The sequence below is a fragment of the Otolemur garnettii genome, unplaced genomic scaffold (assembly GCF_000181295.1).
Source record: "Otolemur garnettii isolate 467f Iridium unplaced genomic scaffold, OtoGar3 scaffold00003, whole genome shotgun sequence".
In the NCBI taxonomy this organism is placed as follows: Eukaryota; Metazoa; Chordata; class Mammalia; order Primates; family Galagidae; genus Otolemur; species Otolemur garnettii.
The window spans coordinates 17,469,490-17,492,953 of NW_003852398.1; the positions used below are offsets into that span (position 1 = coordinate 17,469,490).

General features: G+C 39.8%; 1 protein-coding gene across 10 annotated transcripts in view; it reads left to right on the forward strand.

Moving 5' to 3' along the window:
• The window catches only part of EBF1 (early B cell factor 1), a 398,643-nt gene that overhangs the window by 25,668 nt on the left and 349,511 nt on the right, over positions 1–23,464 (forward strand). The gene's annotated exons all lie outside the window — the stretch shown is intronic.

Consider the following 23,464-nt stretch of genomic DNA (forward strand, 5'->3'; position numbering starts at 1 on the left):
TTTCAAGTCAGTGTGTGCACACATTATGCAAAGTCGCATTCCAAATATTCATTTCACATTTTAATTATTGAAGTTCATTGTATGGAAACATGTATGATAAACCATTTGTTACATAGCGTTACTCATTGGGAGTTAAATGGCCTGGAAGGTTTATGGATACTGTCAATTGTCAGCCAGGAAAAGAGCTAGTAGCATCCTCTACTAGTCAGAAAAAGAGTGTTGCCAATAAGACTAACCGATCTCATTGAGGAAATAAACGGCTGAACAGAAGGTCTCTTTTTGGGTTTTGGTAACATTGATTTTTGATGATGACAACAATCACAAAACCAAAACCTATTTGTCTCTCCAGTTTTTCACTTTTCTTGGGTTTGATTTATCATTTTTCAGTTAACAACAACAAAAAACCCTCCAAATTAATGTCAACAAACTGATTGTTGATTTTTAACCTATGTTTTTCAGACTTAAACCTAATAGTGATTGCCGGTTGGCTTTAGAAAGGTTATGTTTCAATCAGATATTTTAATTAAATATTTCTCACTAATATTCACTAAAATATATATTTTTGCTCTGTATAAAAGCACTAGTATATTTGACTCAAAATCAAAAGGAAAGTTTTTTTTGTATACTGATGTATATACTGCCTATAGATATAGGATAGAGTTTTTATCTGCAAAAGCAGATATGCTGTTTATATAATTGCTTTTTCTGGGATGGAAGATAAAAGTCTTTACATAAATAAGGTTAAAAATAAATTTAACCTTTTTGCTGTTTGTTTCACTTAAATATATCTGTTCAAAATACTGTTTGTTATTTTAAGCAAGTTTTTCCTACATCTGTTAAAAAGAACGTGTACTGATCAAAGAAAGGACCGGCCCCAATATTGCCCCAAACTTTGAAACTATAAGCAGTTTGTTCTGTCACCCAGTTCCTTTTGCTTTAGATGATGACCAGAACCTTACTTTGCCACTTGGAATGAAAACTTTTTTTTTTTTTTTTTTTTTTTTGCTTGCAAATGGGTTACGCTTTTAAATTCTTCCTTCGGTTTTAAGCTGTGACTCTGATATAGATGGTTGATATGACGGTGGTTTGAATAACATTTGATTTTGACCTGTTCTGTGGGTTGAGATGGCATAAGAAACTTGACTCAGCAGCGCTGTAATTAGCCCGGCCCCTGTTTTTGAAACAGGATTGTGTTACCTGGATTGCATTAGTGTGGCTTCTATTGTTGCCGCCTTACATCTGTCCCAGTAGGGCACTTAAAACCTTTTCTTGGCTGGGATAGTTCAAACAATTTAGGCAAAATAAGTATTCACTTTATGCTGTTGGTGGCTTTAGAGACATTACTCATGACATTTATCCTTTTCATTTTTTTCCCTTTTGCTTTGACAAAGTAGAAAACAGTGTGTAGCCAATCTGGGTCTCTTCAGATAGGAATCCTTTAAAGGCAGCTGAGACCTAGTGTCTGTGCACAAGTCCCAGCATATGTTTATTTGCTGGCTGTTGCCATTGTCTCTCCTGAACTATCTTTTCATGCAGGGATGCCAGTTGATATGCAAAACCCTATTTAGCTATTTTTATTTGCATCTGAGTTTTCAGAATTTATTTGTCCTTCCGTCTGCCAAAGGGTTTAAAAGCTCGTCTGCGCTGATATGTGAAACTTCCATTTTTAACAACAAGAGAAGAGAATAACAAGAAAAGAACTTATGCAAGGAAGGGCAAAATAGAAAAGAGTTTTCAATTCCATAAAATTGCTGCAAAGGGAAAAAAAAATGATGGCAACCGTGTTTGAATTTCATAGTTTCGCGTTTGATTCTGTATTACGGATTGCATAATATCTGCGTTACGTGCTTAGGGTTTGATTTGCTTTCAGATTTATGGATGAGAATCCCTGAATATTTTGTCAAAATAGGTTAAGGGGCCTGCATTCAGTAGCAATAGTAACTGTTTCTACACGATGCATACAATATACAATTATAGAGGTGAGGTACAGGCAATCCTTGCGTTAGGATTTAGCATAGTTTTAACTTGCAGTTACCTCTAGAGCACCGATAAATTTTAGTTCCCTTTGCTTGTCCTTTAGAATTTGGGAGAACACTGCTATTTTTATCATTCAAAAGACTTGTAGCAATGGTTATTCAGGAAAACTATTTATAGAAGAGAGAGAAGAGGCTTTCTGGTCATACGGCAATAGCACAGGGCAAGCTATTTCTGTATTAAATTTTGGCTGTATAATTTATTGCCAGTGATTTTGGGACATCAGCTTGGGATCTTCTATCAAAAAAACTGGAATTAAAAAAATCAGTGATTGCATACCGTGATTTAGAAAATGGATTTCTACTTCATTCTAATGGCATGCACAGACTAAAAAAAGTGACCCAAATTCTTTTTACAATCGTGACAATTTGTCAAGTCACTTCTAAAAAGTTTATAGGAAAATTGCTGTAGATGTAGGAAGTATACTTCTGGAGTTGGCTGTCAGGTTATATTTCTTCCTGATGCCAATAGCTTGATTTGGAAGCACAAAATCCCGCCTATGGCAAATGATCCAGATATTTGGGCTGCGTAGACATGGGAAAAGTCAAATGTGTTATGTTTAATAGCAGATGACCAGGAACAAATAACAGCAAATTTAATTATTTTTGAGGTAAAGGGCTATGCGTGGTAATTATTGTTAAAGTAAAAAGCAAAAAATGACTTCCAGTTATTGAATTATGGTGGAGATTGATTTAACATATTTACATAGTAACTCATATTTGGATTTAAAAGGTTTGCAATAAACTTCATGTTTAGAAATTGAATAAATTGTAGTTTTATTACCACATTGGATATCCTTGTGTCCTAACCTTTTTCCTTGGAGTTATCTTAGTTCAATAAATAAAACCTCATTAGACTATTCCCATTTCAACAAGTTTATTAAATTTTGCAGGAGTAATTAGCATAAGCTGTGCTAATTTTTCTGGAAGACTAATGAGGGAGGTTCTTAATTAGGTTTACTTTGTAAGAATCAGAAAAGATGATAATGACAAAAGTCACATAGGGAAGTCTGAATTGGGAACCCAGTTTTTCTGCATCTATAAAAAAATCTTCTATTTTCTATATAGAAACTTCTTTACAAATGCTTCATCTGAATGTATTAAGCATGCAAACCATTACTCCATATCTAGTTAGTTAGGATACCGTCTAACTAACTTGGTTTGCTTCACAGCACTCTATATGTTCTAAACTGTCTTTTAGCACTGACATGAATGAATACAGATAGTCTTAAAAAACATTTCTTTCTCCAAATTATCCTGTGGGCTTCCTTTGACATAGAGGGCCCTGAAATTTCTGGCTGGATTTGTGTTGCTTATTTCCAGCAGGGCAGGATAGGGGGCAGTTCAATATTTGTTTTCTCAATTTAGGATAAGCGTGATTGGAAAAATAGGTAGGTCACTAAGTAAGAGGTGGTAGTATGCGTCCAATTCTTCATTTCCTTGTGCTTTGAATCCTTAGCTGTTCACAAGTGGAGTGTTTCTTTTTTTTTAATAGCTAGAAATAACAAAGGATGAAATTCCTCCTCAAATTGTTTTTGTTCTGTCTCTTGTAAATTAAGATATAGTCCTTTCAGGATATATAATGCACCCTAAGTACCTGCAAGTGTTGGGGTCCTCAAAGCCAGTATTGAAAACATGGATTTTCTTAAAGCCAGCTAACTAACATACCTCTAAGGATTTTAAGTTTGTTTATTGTAATCTGAACAGATTAGCCATGTCCTTCAAAAGATCTGTAAGGATCTCTGTATGTACACTTAAAGATATGGGATATAGAACTTGACATGTGACATTGAAAGAAAAATGTATGAATTTTTTGAAATGAAAAATCTAGCGTGTTTGGAATTATATCAAGCTATGGGCCTCCTATAGAAAAAAGAAAAAAAAAAGGCCTATATTTGTATTTTCCAGAATTGTCTAAAGGTCTTCCACATCTAGATCACTTTCATTTAGGTAACATTAATTGGGTTTGTTTTACGATTGTCTGAAATAGAATGTTCACTAATGAAAATATTAAAAATACTCGTTTTGCCTGTTGATTTTATATGATGTACATCGGATGAACGAAAAACTTAACCATATCTGTGTTGTTCAGAGAGATAATTTTATGGAAGAATCATTCTTCAACTAAGATGTAAAAATGCTGTGGTAAGATTTTTCAGGAAAAGTACAGTATTGTCTCATCACCAAGCTAATTGTCTTGATTGAATCCACCTCAGTGATTTACATAAAATATATGTTCATCTGTAATATAAGAAAACAATAGAAAACCTTTAAACTTAGGAGATGAGTGTGAACACACACATACTCACATTTTTTTACCATTGTGTAGGGTGGGGTATATAGTCTCCAAAGATTATAAAGGCACCTGGGCATCTCAACAGTGAATGACTTCCTTCTGTCTTTTATCATCAGAGGTAAATCCTAAAATTATTAAACATTTTTCCTCTTTTATGTGCATATAAACACATAAAACAAACAACATAAACTCAACTAACATGAATATAAATGTATACTTTTATTAAAGTTGGAAATGAGGCTTTTAGTCAGAGTTTCATGGCTTCATTTCATTGCCTTTTCAACTGTTACTCTTTTGGTCTTCATCCGCTTTTTAGATGGACCAACCACCAAACATATCATTCTGTATGACACTCAAACAGACGGGGGCTCGAAGAACCAGAGCCCCAAATCCGTTTCTTAGAGCTCTGCTAAACCTTTTATACCTCCTGGTTTCCTTGAATGCTTGGTTAAAATAAAAGAAGGAAGAATTCACTCTTTAAAATTGCCCCAGGCAGGATAATTGCTGCCTTTTTGCTTAGTTTGAGAGGTTTGCAATTTTTTAAAAGTGAAAAGCCAGCATCAACACTAAATTTACGGCTGTTTATTAACCTTCGTGTGTTTAAACATTTGTCTTCTCAGTGGGAATTCATATGTGATTATTAGCGATGAGACTTATGTGAGAATCATTCTAAATTTTATCACAAATCAGATGATACCATTGTGAATATGAGATGAGCCTTGTACATTTGCGTGCAGTTTGCTCCTGTGGTAAGAAAATAACTAATACAATAAGCTAATAGCAGTCTATATTCCATTTGCTATCAGCTATTCCCAAATACACAACCAGGATACATTAAAATGCATTTCAAATATGCTGACAATATATTATAACGCAAAGTACTTTTACATGGTATAATGCTACTGCAGACACTGGATAATGAACAACAGTGGTTTTCCTGTAAAGGAAATAATGGCAGCAACTTCCAAGAAATGTATTTAACAGAGCTTCAGAGAATCAGCCATGTGTATGTGTAGCATGGCCCGGATGTCAGCTCGTGGTGTAGGTTTTTAATCCCATGTCATCATAGCTTTGCTTTTGTAACAGTTCTGGAAAAACACTGAAAAGCAGTCCAAAGTCCCCTGTGTGTCATGTTAGCAACTTTGCACAGTTGTTTTGTGATGAGAACATATCACCGTATGAAACATGCTTTTACTTTTCTAAAAAAAGTTGTTTAGAAAAGGAGAGAAAAACTCTAAGTGACTTATCTCCATTGATAAATCCCCCTCATTTCTTCATTTCCCCCTACGGCCAGCATCTAACCAACTCTCTAATAAAAATTGACTAGATTTTAAAAATCTGTTCAGAAATTCCTACATAAAGAGATGGTATTTTGATCATTCTCATTTGCCTAAGATGTTATCTGAAATAGAAGGCTCATTCTTCCTTCTCACCCCTGTCCTATCCCATACCTCTCTTTACAAACTCTGTAACTATCTATTGTCCAGGACAATATAAAAATGACCTCAGAACTTCTACTGCAATCAGTGAAATCAGGTGAAGAGTACAGGTTTGTGTTTCGTTGCTTGCTGCCTGTAAAGGTGTGCGTAGGTGAAGAGAAATCTCCCTTGCAAACTGTCTCTCCAGGTACAAGTCTTTGTTCAGAAGCAAATAAAGGACTTACGGTTACAGTATTTATTATAATAGAATGTTGATTGCCCTAATCTTGCTGAAGTGTGAAGCTGACTGTGTGTGTGTGTGTATGCATGTGTGTGCGTGCATATATTCTTCCCGGGAAGGACAGTCAAGCCAAAAAAAACAACCCAAAAAACCAAAACTTATATTTTCCATCAGCAGTGGCATGGAGTGGGATGGGGAGGGGGTCAGGCACATTAAATGATATAAAAGTAATGAAACTGATTGGGGGAAGCACATGACTTTGGCATTTCATCTGTGTAATGTGTACTCCACTTTCAGTGGGAACAGAGTGGTCTTCAGTGTGCCTTGGGGATTTTTATTATTGAAAGTGAAGGGCTTGGGTCCAATTCCAAATGTGCCCTTAACCCTACTTGTAATAACTTAACTAGATAAGCTGGCGAATTATATAGCCTGATCCTACACAATAACATCCCAAATGGCACGCAGGAACTATACCATCCTGCTAACTGTTTGAGGCACAATAGTTTTGTAATATAATATAAAGTCATGGTGTTAGCCAACACACCCTTAATAAGATATTGTTCGTGCCTTTGCCATATGCTACAGAGCAGCCTCTCACTCGGTGGGCCTTTTGATTCCTCTCAATAAGATTATTTCAAATACTCTAATCCTGAATCATTGACATGAATACAAAAGCCTAGTGACATCTAATAGATGCCTCTTAGCTTTGCTTTTCCTCTTGTTCCTTTCCTTTTTCTTCTCTTTTTACCTGACAAAAAGCTTATAGACACTTGGGCTCTGTCTCTCAGTAGCAGCATGGGGGGCTCCTCATGAAATATAAAGGGGGAAAAAGGACTGACAGAGGCTACAGAGTGAAGGGCTATAGATTAAAAGTAAATGCCAGTAAATCCTACCCTGTACACTCACTTGTTCTTTCATTGTTTTCTTTAACACTTTCGGCGCCAGTGCTGGGTGGGGGGGTGGGGGGGGAGGGACCTTCACAATCAAACTGCGCATGTGCGTGTTAAATCCCCACCCAGACATAGTACACATATCTGCGTAAGACTTTGGCCAGGGTCTCAAATTCTGTCTCGTGGAGAAAGGTTGTGGTGGTGTGGTTTAAAAAAAAATGCTTTTGATCAATATCAAGAATCCCTCAAGAACTTTTGTGCCCATTGGTTGCTCACTTGGCAAGATGTGTAGGCAGGAAGACCCCTTCCGTAGGGTGCAAACGAGGGTCTCAGGACGTGGCATTTTTGACGTGTAGGTAACTTTTTCTTTTTTAATCAGTGAATTGGAAGTTATCAAAGTGAAATGTTGGAATATCTTGTTTCCTGCTCTAAGCTGCTGCTTTTGGATACGGTGTGGCTCCTGCCAGCGCCGTGCCTGGCGGGTCTGTGCTGGGTGGTGGGCGCTGACTGAGCCAGACCTGCGCCCCGATCATAGTGCAAGATGAAGGGGAAAACTTGTCCTTTCCTCCACCTTCCCCAAGAAACTCCCCCTGAAGATCAGATAATCACGCTGCTTGCAGTTTCCTTACTCTTGTTCAATAGGTAAACTATTGGGACTTTGCCCACCTGTTTTTAATGTTTCCTATTCATTATTGCTCCTGTTAGTCATATCTTAAATACAGTTTTTAATAGTCTCTTGGATGCACTATTGGCTAAAATCCCTCACAGAAAGGAAAGTTATTTAGTAGTTTGAACTCAGGACCTGCATCGGACTTGGCTACACACATGCACATGATAACCCTCTAATGACAAAAGGAAAGATAAAAATGAGCAGTCTCTGTTTATTTATTTATTTTTGAGGCAGAGTCTCACTATTGTCCTGATAGAGTGTCATGGCATCATCATAGCTCACAGCAACCTCAAACTCTTGGGATCAAGTGATCCTCTGGCCTCAGCCTACTGAGCTGACTAGTTTTTCTAGTTTTGGTAGAAACAGGGTCTCACACTAGCTCAGGTTGTTCTCAAACTCATGAGCTCAAGCAGTCTACCCATCTCAGCCTCCCAGAGTGCTAGGATTACAGGCGTGAACTACTGCACCTGGATCTTTTTTATTTATTAAGACGTTTTTAGGGCAGTGCCCCATATACTAGAGGTGGTGGGTTTAAACCCAGCCCCTGCCAAAAACTACCAAAAAAAAAAAAAAAGAGGTTTTTAAGAAAAGGAGTAAATGGTTTAACACTTAGCCTGATTATCTTTGAAGATGGTATCAACAGTCCTTTTTTTTTTTTTTTTTGCAGTTTTTGGTCAGGACTGGGTTTGAACCTGCTACCTCTGGCATATGGGGCTAGTGCCCTACTCCTTTGAGCCACAGGCGCTGCCCCAGTATCAAAAGTCTTGAAAACCATGTTTCTCTACACAGTCTTGGTGTTTTCATAAAGCCAGATGCTAATCTTTAGTGTATGGTGGACATCTCAGAATATCTTTAAAAAAAAAAAAAAAAAAGAAAGAAAAAAAGAATCTTTCTTCCTGTGACTGAGAGTCTGAGAGTGATCTATTCTGGCTCATAAAGAACAGTATCTGAATCCCAGCCTGTTGGTACTTTAAAACAAAACAAACAAAATCCGTGACCACTTCAGGTTTAATAGTAAATTGTATCTAAATTTCTAAACTGTACTTGCAAAGATTTGGAGCACTTTAAGGTATAGTGTTTCAGAGAATTCTCTTCTAACAAATTGACTCCATTTGACAGATCTGTAAACTGAGGCACACAGCCTAAGAGATTATCCACTTTATAGTGACAAAGCAAGTGATTAGAAACTCCACATCTCCTAGCTCTCAGCCTGATTTATTTTTCGCTCCTCAATTGCCCAGTTAAAAACACTGCTTCCCTATTTCATAATGTCTCATTTATTTTCTTTTTCTTGGTATCCACAATTCATTCTTTCCATATACCACTTTAAACCTAATTACCTAACCAGTTTTCTTAGTTTAATATCACATTTAACTTTGGGGATTAAAATATATATAAATGACATAATTGTTGTACCCACTGCTAGAACAGTGTTTATTTCTACTGTTTTCATTTGATTTGATGGGTGAACCATTGCATATTTCATTGAGACAAAAGTTATCCAGAAAGAAATCTGGTAGAAGGCAGAGTAGGATGGAAAAGGCATAGGTTTTGGAGTCCATTGCTATGGAATCCATTTCTTACCCTGCTACTTATCACTACCTGAGCCTCAGAGAGCTCAGCTTGGCCATTCCCCAAATGGGAAAAGTCCATTCTAGTTTGAAGAGTTGCAAGGGTTCAAATACCTAGCACTGAGCCTGGCAAAGATCAGGTGCTTAAAATCAGGTAGCTTCCACAATTTGAACATAATATATTTCGTGTGGATTTTTATTTTTAATGTGATCATTGCCATGAAACTTTTTTCTTTTCTTTTTTTTTTTTGAGACAGAGTGTCACTTTGTCATCCTTGGCAGAGTGCCATGGTGTTATAACCCACAGGAACTTCAAACTCTTGGGCTCAAGTGATCCCCTTCCTTTAGCCTCCTGAGTAGCTGGGACTACAGGCGCCCACTACGCCTGGCTATTTTTAGGGACAGGGTCTTGCTCTTGCTCAAGCTGGTCTCGAACTCATGAGCTCAGGCCACCCCTCAAACTTAGCCTCCCAGAGTGCTAGGATTATAGGCGTGAGTGAACCTGGCTCTAGCCATGGAACTTGCTTGGAAGCACTATTACCTTACTGAAGTTAATCAATGCAGCCAAATCTCCTGGAATGAGGATTCACTCACTTTTTTTTTTTCTTTTCACAAATATTTGTTGAATTTCTGCTATATACTGGGCATTATTTTCAGTAAGAAAGACAGACATGGTCCTGCCTGGCCTTGTGGAACTTTGTCAGTGTTTCAGAGTTAAACCCCACCCCCCGAATAAAAAAAGTTAAGAGTAGTAATAGCAGGGGTTAACAAAGAACATATTTATCTATTTTGTGAACTGAGGAATGCTATTTTAGATTGGGATCTTGATGCAGAGGAAACATATCCCTGGGTTGAGGTTACCTTTTTGCTCATCCCCAGTGGTTTTGAACTTGTGCAAATCTGTGGCTTCATCACACTCTTCTGAAGCAGTCCAGGAAGTGATTAAGACTGGAGGCTGGCTCGGCGCCTATAGCTCAACCGGCTAAGGCGCCAGCCACGTACACCTAAGGTGGCGGGTTCGAATCCCCAGCCCGGACCCGCCAAAACAACAATGACGGCTGCAACCAAAAAATAGCCGGGCGTTGTGGCGGGCGCCTGTGGTCCCAGCTACTTGGGAGGTGGAGGCAGGAGACTTGCTTGAGCCCAGGAGTTGGAGGTTGCTGTGAGCTGGGATGCCACAGCACTCTACCCAGGGGGACAGCTTGAGGCTCTGTCTCAGAAAAAAAAAAAAAAGACTGGAGGCTGTGGACTCAGATGCCTTATATCAAATCTGGCTCTTCCAGTGCTGTGGAACTACAGGTGGTTTAACTTCCTTAAGCCTCACTTTTTTTTTTTTGAGACAGAGCCTCAAGCTGTTGCCTTGGGTAGAGTGCTGTGGCATCACAGCTCACAGCAACCTCCAACTCCTGGGCTCAAGTGATACTCTTGCCTCAGCCTCCCAAGTAGCTGGGACCACAGGCACCTGCCACAGTCCGTGGCTTTTTTTTGGTTATAGTTATTGTTGTTTGGCAGGCCAGGGCTGGATTCGAACCCACCAGCTCTGGTGTATGTGGTTGGCACCTTAGCTGCTTGAGCTACAGGCGCCGAGCCACCTTAAGCCTCACTTTCTTCATCTGTAATACAGGAATAATCGTGGTCATTCCTGCTTTACAGGATGGTGGTGAGGAACATGGAGAGCCCTTGGCCAATGCCTGGCACATAATACAGGTGGCCATTATAAGGTGGCCATTATTTTTAAAATAAAGGTCAGAATGAAGAGATCTTTAAGACCCCTTCCAGCTATGGCATTCTAATTTTATTTTACTTTTTTGTGTGTGTGGGTGGTGTTGCTGAGCACGGGGAAGTACACAAACTCTTTAGGAGGTAGACACTAAGCCACAGATTTGCACAAGTTCAAAACCACTGGGGATGAGCAAAAAGGTAACTTCAACCCAGGGATATGTTTCCTCTGCATCAAGATCCCAATCTTAAATAGCAAGCATTCTTTAATTCAAAAAATAAATAAATATTTTCTTTGTTAACCCCTGCTATTACTACTCTACACAATAACATCCAAAATGGCACTGCTCAGCCCAGAGCCTTTGCTCCTGCCTGCGAGGGGCTTAGGGTTTGTTCCCATGAAATTAAAGGAGGAAGGAGCGAGACTCGAAATTGTTGATCTGGTGGCTCATGTCTGCTGCTAAAGACGGGCTTGTTACAACTACACAATAAAGTGAAATGGCACTGCCATTAAAGAATGATGAGGAACCGAAAATGTAAGATAAAATATTAAATTTGTTACACTTAAAAATGTTAATCTTCGCACGATTACCATGCAAATCTCCTCATTGCCTAACTGTTTAATTGATCAAGTAAATCACAGAGCAGACAAGTGAAAAACCCTGCTGTTGACATTCTCACAAAGTATATTTTCAGGAATATGTTCTGTTATCTAGTATGTCTATTAGGTATGATAATGTGAATTCAAATACACATATATTGGGTATTCTTTCCAAACCAGCAGATTTCAGAGAGTTTGGGGGTAAAGCTTGATTTTCTGGGGCAGAAACTCTGCCATCTCCCTCCCATAGTTATGTCAAACTTCAAATCAGTCTTAGGGGAATGGATGTTTAGGCAGAGCCTTGGTTAAAAGACTTAAGAATTCACCGTTTTTTTTCAGACAGGTATAGGGTTGCCGGGCCACTCTGGCGATTGAAGGGTTAATGAATTCTGTTTCTCTCCCTCCTCCCCCTCCCAAATCCTCCTGTCCCCCACCCCCAATCCCATCACGTGCCTGGTTGACTCTGAAAGAAGGGGCTTGAAGTTGCCCACAGGGCATCCCTTTTCCCAGCCTTCTCCAAGGCCACCTGGGCAGAAGAGAGCTTGCCTTCTGTCCTTAGGACACAAAATCCAATCAGGCGCTAGGGCTGCCAGTCTCTTTGACCTGCGAGCTGGGCAGAGGGAGGAGAAGCAGAGGCGTTCACATTTGATAGGCTGCATCTTTGTGGCTTTAGGGGGCTCCTGTGTCTACTTGAGGAAGGAAGTTCTTCCTTATTTTCAAGATAAGGTGTCATTCATGAGAGCAATGTGCTGAACTAATCAGGTTAATTGAGAGGCCCTGAGTGTCCTCACTGAGCCCATCTCTTCTTCCTGTTAAAGCCAGATAGTGCAGACAGGCAGATTACACACACTTTAGTGTTCTCCCCCCTAAAGGTTATGAAATCTGTAGGTGGGCAGGAAACACAGGTTTAGTCGAATGCCAGGTGATTTGAGCACGGGTTCTTATTATAGAACCACGTAGCATTAAAAAAATAAAATAAAATAGCTGTCCTGGAGATCGAAAGAGGAGTGCCTTGGAAAATCTGATACCTTCTTTGTTTTTTCCTTAATATCAAAGTCATCTCTGTGTTTCAGATGAGCTAGGAAAGACCCTGGGTTGAAGAATCCAGTAAGATTCCTCCCGGCTATTTTATTTAAAGATCGAAACTTAACAACAAAAAAAAAATCTCACTGTGATGTGTCACCAGTGACAAGTAGCTTCTGGAGCCATGTTTCGATTTGCCTTCCCAGCCGGACACTGGGGGCTGTGGCCCTGACTAATCTCATCTCCGACCTCCCTCTGGAGCTGTGGAGAGGGGAAAAAAACAGAGCTGTTTCAACTGAATTCCTTAAAGGGTGGGGGTTCCTCCTCCCTCTTCTCTACTCAAAATGATTTGTCATAGTTTAATTTTAAACACTATCATTGAGTAGTCTTTCTTTCTACCCCACCTCTTTCCACCCTTTTTTTCTTGGAAGTTCCAGGAATGACTTTAATTATCTCCACAATCAAATTCTCGTTGCTGCCTCTGTGAAAGTGTGCAGTCATAGATTGCAGGGATTATTTTCTTTAGCACTTGGGGATAGAGAAACCGGTTGTTTCAAAATGAGAACCAGCTGGTTCCACAGAGCCCTTATTTAATGGGGAGCCACTTTGTACACAAAGCCTTCGCTCAGGTCAGTCATTACGGCAAACCCCAAATCAGCAGTGTTTGGTCTATCACCCTTTATGAAATGTCGAGTGAGGAGTGATTTAGCAGATATGATAATAATAATAATCATCAAGAAAAGCCCAATACGCTCTGCATCTTTAATTTTGTCTCGGCTAAACACTCAGGTTTGGGAGGAAATTTCTCAAACTCCTTCCTGTGGTAATTATAATCACAGACCTAGTTTCCACTGTTCTCCCATAAGTGCCTGAGATGCGTGTGTGTGAGTGTGTGTGTGTGGGGTGGTGGTGGTATAGCTTTAACCCTCTTTAAATCTAGAAAATAAAATTAAGCTCATCTTTCAATATAATCTTTTATCTGACAAGCACAGTAGATAGATGAAAGGTAGATAGCCAAGTTGTGGGTCTCCTTAATAGAACCAATTGGAGGGCAGAGGTAACTGCTATTATCAAACATCTTTTATGCCATCCTGTAAAATAAGAACAAGGGTGATGTACCATATATATTTTGCTGTCTTTCTAGCTTGTAGAAATTGGTTTGTTGTCATACCCTGTTAATCTCTAACTGCACAAATTCAGTTTGAAATGAGAAGAGTACTTTCACTATTTGTACAAAATACTTTTGAAGCATGCAGAGAGAGACAAAAAAGCATAAAAGACATCTAGAACCATGGTTGATATGCAGTTACGAGAATGATTTGTCTTTCGAACCTAGGTTGCATTTTGTTAAGGTAAACAAGCTTTGGGGATGCAGCATTTATTAGATCCGGGTTGGAGGGCAAAAAAGCTGCCGAATTAGAAATTTTAAAAATCTAGTTTAGCCACATTTTCTAATTGTAAATGTGAGAGATTATTTTGCATTACTAATAAAAATATGTGGTTCGTTTTCTTTTTATTATGACCTGCTTTTTTACTTGGCAGCAACAGCGCAAAATAATTTAAAGAAAGAGTAAAGACGTAGAAATTCATTCTTACAAGGAATTTGATCAAAAAACTGAAGTACCACGCTTTTAATTATTTTATTTTTAGGATTTCCAAAATGAAAGATGGTCTGGATAAAATCTTACCTAATCTTTTTTTGGTTTGTTTGTTTACCAACTACCCTGATTATGTCTTTTTAATTCAAACTGTAATTCTATTGCATATTTCTTATATTTGTATTTTTTTTTAAATTCTGTGTGTTTTTTAATATAAAAAACAAATAACTGTTATATTTCCAGTCACTCAAATTTGAACTGAATTTTACTTCCTGTTTCAAAGGTCAAGGCAGGCTGACCTCAACAGCAGTGTGGAGGCTGCTGAATTATTCATATCATTGACTTTGTGTCAGCTTCCACATTTGTGGAGAGGGATGTTTTATTCATTTATCTCATTTAGGGTTCTTCTCTGCACCTGTTTCTACCATTAAGTACCCTGTAATTTGCATTTGATGCTAATTTAGTTTCATATCAGCCTGGTCCCCCCTTGTTAATTTAATTTTCTAAGACCCTTTTCATTACAGTAGAACTGTTTTCCTCTTTAAAGCAAACATCTATACAAGTAATTGTATAAACTGCCTTTTAAATAATATCTTTTAGAAGATTCCATCGTTTAATTCCTTAATTCCTATAATTAGCCACAGTTTGATTAATGTTTCAAAGGGTTAAATTAAAATGCAGAATTACTCAAATGCATACTTGAATAATTTCTTATAGACACCAGTGTTAGCATTGTGGTGCTCTTCCTGATAATTCTCAGAACAGTGTGTCTTAACAGCAGTAATTTTCTTTATTTAGAGTGCTGTTTAGTTTACTAATAGTCGTTTCTTTCAAGTCACTGTGCTCTCAACATTACCCGTGAAATGTTAGTGTTTTTCTTTCATCAAATTGCTGATAGACAGAGGCCTAAAATGTTGCTGCAACATTAAAAATAACATAGCCAAAATAATCCGGGAAGAATTAGGGCCAATTTCTCGATCTATCGTGGAAGTTTGGTATAATGAATTTTTTCAGGGAACTGTATTACATTATAGGTTGGTTTCTCTTCTTACCAGTTCTTATATTTCTGTCTGCTGCTCCTGAGAACTTGTCAGCTTTCCAGACACAGTTTTAGCCAGCTTTGGTTTGTATCTCCAGACACCCATTGGGCAATGGTTGCCACCTACATATTGTAGAAATTAGGAGTAAGTTGTTGGAGGAGGCCTGATTGAAATGGTGCTACCTCAGTAGCTGTGCTCCTGTCCCTGTAATGTCTGTCAAGGATTTGGCCGTCATGAGAACTAGCAAGTCACCTTAACCAGGTACACAGACCCTCCGACTGTTGGGGCAAAAATTCTGCCTCAGTCCTTTCCCTGGTACCTTTTGAGGGTGCTTGACACAAAGGGCTCAGCATTTTTCAGAGGCTCTGTTAGTGGTAGGAATTTAAAACAGAGGGAAGAATTATGCCATACAAGTTCCAAGGGAAGCAGAAATTCACCAGAAGGAAAATCATGGCTGTGGCCGAATGTTACTGAGAAATGTCATGTCCCTCCTCTCCGTGGGTTGGATTGGTTTGGTCTGTTGTTCGCATTCTCTGCAAACACCAAATGGTGCAGTTGCTCTGAGTTTCCAGGAGGATCTCAGGTCTTTTGCAAGGAGTTTGAAGGTGGCCTCCTTTTTTCTCTCTGTTATAAATGATTCCCGGGAACTCTCCCACACAACCTTGTCACTGTGGAAATGTGAAGGGGAATCTCTAGATTTCTAGCAAGACAGTGTCATTTGTCTAGTTTCAAGGCAGGCCCAGGGTGGACTGCATGCTTCTGAAACGCAGGGAACGTCTCTGGTGCACCTTGGTCACAGTGAATTTTTCACATCCTATTGTTGACTAAGATAGTTTTGTGCTTCTGCTGATGGTCCCGAACAACAGGAGAGTTTTCAGGAATGAAATATGGGATCTTCATTCATTCACAAAAACATGGACCTACTGATTCTCTCCTTCTCCTCCCGATTTAGATATTCTTTTTAGTTTGGGCAAGTCTATGAGCTCCACTAGTATAGTCTCCCTGAGGTTTGATTAAACAGCTGGGTTTAAAAACAATAAGCAATATTTTCAGAGTTCCTAAGAGTGCAGAAAAGGTTTTCCCACCCAATTCTGGCCAATGCTTGGAATTCCACTGTCAGAATTTCATCCCTTTAGCTAAGAATCTTTGATCTCTACTAAGACATACATAATTTAGGAAAGGCTACCACTTTAATTCTATCACTCATTTACTCTTAGTGGGAATGAAATAAAGGTCTTTTTTTTTTTTGGCGGTTTTTGGCTGGGGCTGGGTTTGAACCCACCACCTTCAGTATATGAGGCCAGCACCCTACTCCTTTGAGCCACAGGCGCCACCTTGAAATAAAGATCTTTTTATCATCTCTAGTTTTCATGACAAGTCTGTGTGATAGGTGGAGCTTTTCGGTACCTATAACATGGGTGTGGAGAATGAACAGTTTAGCTTAATATAAAGCTAAGAAATAACGGAGCTAGGTCCACAAGTCAAGTTTTCTGAAGAGTCAAGATTCTGGTAAGAAGCAACCAGGTTTCCATTTGAGCTGAGTGGAGTCAGGTCCGCTTAGAGATTACAGTGCAATCCCTTCATTTTAAAGATGAGAAAGCTGAGGCCAAGAGAAGCACAGCAACATTGCCCAAAGATCTAATTAGCCTCGGAGCCAGGACCATAAGCCAAGTCCCTGGCTCTGGTTCCAGTGGCCTTTCTGCTACTACTCTAAGCCATCTGGGTCCCACTACCCTCTCCATTTCACCTTGTGTGAAATCAGCCTCAGGGAAGGGTACAACTTGTATTTTCTGGGTTTGAGTCCAAGGAAACCCCTGAGCTCTGTATCTCTAACAAGGCCCAGCATTGTGTACTGAGCATAAGTTAAATTGTTTCTAAGACATTCTCACAGTCCTGGGAGGAGGAAGCTACATAATATCCATCCCAAAAAGTTACCTTTTTTTTTTTTAAGCTCAAGTTTCATATATGCAACCTGCTTGTTCATACTATGCCTTGACACTGCAAAAAATTGTGACTTTTGTTTTTGTCAGAGATATTTCATCAATAGTCATCTTTCAACAAGAATTTTATAAAAGGTCTTTCTATTCCAAATGTCTCCTCATGAGCCATTGTCGCTATTATCTTTCTCTAAAAGGTACTGACATGCATAAATATTGACCTTAGCAATTTTCAAAGTTAAGTCCGCATTTAAAAACTGATTATTTAAACCTGAACAAATGTAATAAATTATCCATTCTAAAAATAATAATAAAGGAAATGAAGCATTGTTGCAGAATATAATTCTAAGAAAATTATAGTCAGAGGGGGAAAAATGCCTTGTACTGCCACCTACTCAAAACCACTTCTGTGTACAGTTTTGCCTAAGCATGAGCAGGTTTGTCACATGTTTTGAATTGCCAAGGAAGGGCAGAAGTCATGGGTATGGTGCTGGGAGAAATTAGTAGTCCCTGGCATAGTCTTATGCTGAGCTATGAGGAGCAGGGGAATGATTCCAAAAGGCAAAGGGATATTCACCTGGTAAGCTGGAGCGAGAGGTGGGTAGTTAGCAGTACTTTATCAGGATATCTGGAAAGGAGGAAGTGACAATTATTCACCCTTTAAATTACATATGTCTATCTGGCCAGGCTAAAAAGATTAAGTTGATTTAGAAAACTTTAGAGTTTCTATCTCCATTTAAAGATGTGACTGAATATTGTCAAGAGCTAAGTCTTTCTTCCCTGTGTCCCTCCACTGCCTGGTCATTTAGGACCAACACCTAATTTTAAAAAGATGGAATCTTGAATATATGTATCCTCTCTTTCTCTTGTTCCCTTCCCAAATTGTCATAATCATTTAACAAGCTGAATTTGTTTCTGATGCCAAATATTTTGGTACTAGAACCCAGAAAAAAATAAACGTGCTAAAGTTATTAAAAAATTTTTTTTACGGTGGGGTATTATCTTGTCTGGAAACCATCGTTTTCATTCACAGAGGTGATAAGGACAAGCAGCTGTTGAGTTCATTGACCTCAAATAGGAGAAACAAAAGAATCAACATGTTAATTTATTCAATAAATGTTCATGAAGCATCTACTACAGAAATTAAGTTGTAGCCCCTATCTCAGATAGGGGACTACTTCAGAGGCACTTTATACTTTTAGGATACTTGCCTATTGAGGAAATTGCATTTGGAGTAGAATTCCTTTCTCTTTTCCAAAACACCATCAAATCTATTGAGTCATTCATCTTTCTCCTGCCATCATCTGGCCATTCCTAGGGCTTGTGCCACCTCCAACAAGAGACATATCACCTTCAGTGGAGGTTAATGCTCTACTATGCTAATTTTTGATCTTCAGGGTACTATTATGAACCCAAATTTGAAAATATCCTCTGTTAAGGAACACACATGCTTTGGTTCTCTTAGAAGCTTAACATGTTAAATTGTTCATTCTGATGTAGGATTTTCATTCATAATGAAAATGAGAAGCAACTTGGTGTAGAATGCTGAACTTGGACACAGGAAACTTGGTTTTAATACTAGCTCTGCTGTTATTTGGATATGTGCAAGTTTCTTAACTTCTCTTCCCATTTATAAAATGAGAAAAGTGGACCCTTAGGATGTTTAAGGCTCCCCCTCTCTCAATGGTTTTAATCCTCTGTACTCCTATAAATCTAGTCACCTCTTATATTTAACATGGGACAGTACCCTATTAAACATTTGCTTGAGCTGCATGTACCTCAAGGTAGATAACAACCTCATCATCAAAACTAAACAACCAGCAACATTCTCAACCAATTTTTACTCCTCCTGTTTTACCTTCTCCAAGGGATCAGCTGGTATTAAGAGGATAAGGCAGTAAACACAGCCCACCTCTATTGCTAAGCTCTACCTTAAGGCAGAAAGCTATTGGGTGAGATCATTAGATGATGTACCTTACAAGGCTAATTGAATTGGTATATTTAAATTTATTGGTAGCATAACTTGGGCAAGGTGGGGAAGCGGTCTAGTAAAAAGAATATTGTAGGCTTGTAAAATGTGAGGCACGTGGACCAACATGTTTATCTATGCAAGATAATAACCCCAAAAGGCTGTCAGCAGAGGCTACCTATGCAACATCCCAGAGTTGTCCCACCATATTCGTCAGGTTTGGACTTGTCTTCCAGATGAATCAGCCCAAACATTGACACATAGGAAATATACACTGAGTTGCATGTAGTATGTATTCACTAAATTATTGTTTGTCTTCAGCATATCCACTTTGAATCCGTCCTTCTGGGGGTGGATGGTTCCCTTTAAGGCCAAATCACTCTGAGTGTCTTTAGAAAGAAGCTGTGATATTATCCTGTGCTTGTGTTGTGACAACACAATATATATTCCTTAAGCTTCAGGAAAAGTGAGTTTTACAAAATCTCAAAACCTTTGTGTGTGTGTGTATAATATGTAGGGATGAGAGACTGAGAAACACATTTTATTCAGGATGGGAACAAGCTCTCTTTTTCTAAAGTCTAAACTCACCAGTCCTACCATATTAATATTATACTATTTTGACAGATCTCCAAAGAAACAAAATTATAAGTTCCATGGATAATGATTTTCTGAGAATTCCAGGTACAGAATAGGTCCTCTCAGGATTTCCTGTTTTTTTGTTTGCTTTCCTTCATTTCTTATTTTATGTCCAATAAACCTTTACTTAAAGCAGGATCAAGTGTTAAGACAAACCAACTACAGAGCTAATGTATAGAACATTAATTCTATAGAAATGCCCTATAAAAACCAAAAGAAATAAGACTATTAAAAGAAATCCATATGTCTCTGGAATTTTTATTTAAGTTTATATTAGCAATAATGACCTTGGTTCTAGGGAATTCAGTAACCATTAATGACCAGCAAGGGGTCACTGGCCCCATGGTGCTTTGGGCCAACAGCCCCTTCCAATGTGGACAAGAACTGGCTATTTATCCCAAGGAAGTGCCCCAAGGCGAGGTCCTTATCCTCTTGCCATCTGATTGTAATTTAACCTCAGCTTTTAACTGGCCTTTAGGATCAAAGATACAATGGTTTGTGCTTTCAGTATTTAAAGAGTTTATTTTTTGCCATGGAGTGCCTAGAGTATCACTGAATAGAGTTGTCAAAATAAAGTTGATAATTATGTTCCTTTCGTCCTGGGGTGCATTCACGTATTTTGTGTCTGCATATCTGCTGGCTTATGCTGGTGTAATATGTATCCACACAGAAGCTTATGCCCACATTCCTGTGTCTGGTGTGTGTGTGTGACAGAGAGAGAGATAGAGAGTGCTTAAAACACTAAATTTTGAATCAACAGAATAAATAAAATTTGGATTATAGAAACTTCAGTCACATTAGTTCTACCTGCAGCTTGGCAAGGATGTAGTTCTATAATATGTAAAATAAGGGGCCAGAGGCAGAATAAAATTAGTCTTTTCTTGCTTACAGATAACATAGTGACTGGCATTGGGGTTTGCATGTTTTCTGTGTGATTGTTGTAATTGCTGTAATTACTGGTGGTGACAAGGATAATCTCTAACATTTATTAAACTACATCTTTGCTAAGTATTCTCTCAATCCTTAACAACTCAGTGTGCTGGAGTATTCTTACTTTTTCCCATTTTACAGATGAGGAAACTGGGGCTCCAGAAGGTTAAATGACTGCCTACCATTAAAACAGCTATTAAATGATAGAGCTGAGATGCAAACCCTGCTGTGTCTGACCCCAGAGATCAGGGTCTTAATCATGACACTGTTCTGCCTCTATTTAAAACCAACATTTCCATTTTCTAAGCGAAGCCTTTAATATATTCATTTAGGCAAATTTCCATCCTTTGCTGGCGTAATCGCTATTCCTTTTGCTGGTCATTGCTCCCCTGGGCTTCCCTCAAACATGGTCAGAGGTGCCCTGGACTTTTTAAAGATGGAAGAAAGGCCACATGGCCCTGCATAATTTGACCGAGACAGCTGTGCAGTTGGTTGTCTCATTTAAATTACAACCACAAAAAAGATGTGCCAGGCTTCATTGACACAAAGCTAAGGGCAGGAACACGGAACAGTTTCCTGAACCTGCCCTGGGTTACTGCCAAAGGTAAGCAGCCACGCTCAGCAGGGTCTCACAGACCACTGAGGAGGCAGTGAGCTTCACTAAAATAATTATCCTGCCCCAGGCCTCTGCTGAATGTTGCAGCTCCAAATTCTCAGGCAAAGGATTCATCCTTCCATCCATCCCTCCGTCTCTTGTCTCTTGATTCCAGCTTGGAATGGCTGACCCAGGCAGAAACTTTAAGAGGATTCATCTGAGAGTTAGGGAGAGAAACAAAGGTGTGGGATTTAAAAGGCAAGTGTTGCAAAGGATCATCTTGACAGGCTGTGGCTCAGATTTAGAGAAATCTCAAAGTGATTTGCTGAGGGCTGAACACCAAACCTTATAACCACAGACCCGGCTTCTTTGGGGAGGTATTCATGAGACCCTACAAGCCTACTTTTAATCTGGTAACAAAGTTTCATGTGTGTGTTTTTGCTGTTTTTTTCCCCCCCTATACCTTTTGGAACTGAATCTGGTAGTCCGAAGTGTAGTTTTCACTGGCAACATTTTCCTCTTTGCTTTAAGATAGTTAGGACCTTTTCTGGGAGATTAAAGCAATAAACATATGCCTCCGTGACATATAATTTTTTTCATTTTGGTGGAATTATTGGATGGCATGTACTTTTCTCTGCTAATTGATTTTTAATATCAGTTATTATATTTCCTATGGCATCTTTCAACTACATTCATGCTCAATGCTTCCTCAAATAAAGCTTGGTTTTATTGAAATGATTATGTCTTTCTGAAACATGATTATGTCTTTCTTAAATCGTCCAGAAGCACCCACAATCATTATTTTGCACATAGTGTGTGTGTACGTGTGCTCTCTGTGGGTTTGTGTACACGTATGTACGTGAGATGACTTTTCTGTCGCCACTATTCACAATAAGATATTTTAAACCTCTTTGGTTTTTAACGAAGTGTGATGAAAGAGAGGTGGCCAGGATGACTTTCCCCCCCTCCTTACGGAGAAAAAAAATCACAACAAAATTAACGAGGACAAACTGCGTGTGTTGGCTGCGAGTGTGAGTGTGCCCCACTGCGCACGGGGACGGCTGGGACGGAGGCCACGGCGCGGGAACACCCCGTGTCTCGCCCTCCTCCCCCCGCACGCCTCTCAGTAGCGGCATTGTGGGGACTCATGAATTACTTCTTACAGTCGGGGCTCCTTGCTATAAATCCAGCCGTGGTGCCGAGCGCACTGCGGGCAGAGGAGCGCCGAGCGGGGGCAGGCGGTGTTTGTGTTGTTGTTAGCGACACGTAGCGAGTTCCTCCTAAGCGGAAAGGCCCCGGCTCCAGTTTGTCGCCAGCGAAAGCCGAAACACGAGTCGCACATGTGGAGCGGGAGCCGCCGGCCCCAGGGGCGGGGGCAGGGTGGCCCGCGGGGGCCGCGCCCACGGGAGAGGGGAGCAAAGAAAATAGCCCGAGGGAGCCAGGAAAAGGATGCCCTGACCCCTGAATGGGATGCCCTCCCCGTGACATCTCACTCCTTGTCTGGATATTTGAGAGAACGCAAAAAAAATTGCAGCCTTTGTGGTGTGGCTGGAGAATGATTGTCTTTCCCAGGATATCCTGTGTCTGTCTTTGGGTGAGCTGTTCGTGGGTTAGTTAGGAGACTGTATCCTACCCCTTTAAGAGGTAAAAACACGAAGAAATGTAAATGTAGGGACTTTAACACTTCCCCCCTTCCTAACATTCGTATAATTGCTGTTAAGCCACATTGAAAACCCTGGGGCCTGGTGTTCACCAGGGTAAAGTTACATTTCACAAGCAGAAAATTGACTCACCACTTAGGAAAATTGGCTACCAATTATGTGTCAAAGGCTCTAAAGTCAGACCTGAGGTTTTCTTTTTGCCAGAATGTGGAATTAAAAAGAGCACAGGGACCCGGCTCTGTCCCCTCACCTCCCTCCCTGGAGCGACTTCTGGCTCCTTCAGGCTGAGTTTTCAGAGTTTGCTTCTGAGGCTCCTGGGTCTCTGCTGGGGAAGGAGGGCAGACAGACTCCCGGGAAGAGCCACGATGAGACTGGAGTCGGTCAGTAGTTAAAGTTAGTTCATGAGCAAGTATGCTACATACATGCTTATGGGACGTGGGGAGAAAATTGCTCACGCCCAACACAGCTGGCCAAAGGCTGAGCCTGAGGGATGGGGTCTGAGGGAAGCTGGGGAATGGAGGGGGGTCTGAAGGCCAAGCCACTAAAGTCCGGGGAGGTGCACTGTCTCTGGTGACATGGTTGTCACTGTACACCATCCATGCACAGAGCCCTTTCTGGAAAGCCAGGGACCCCCCC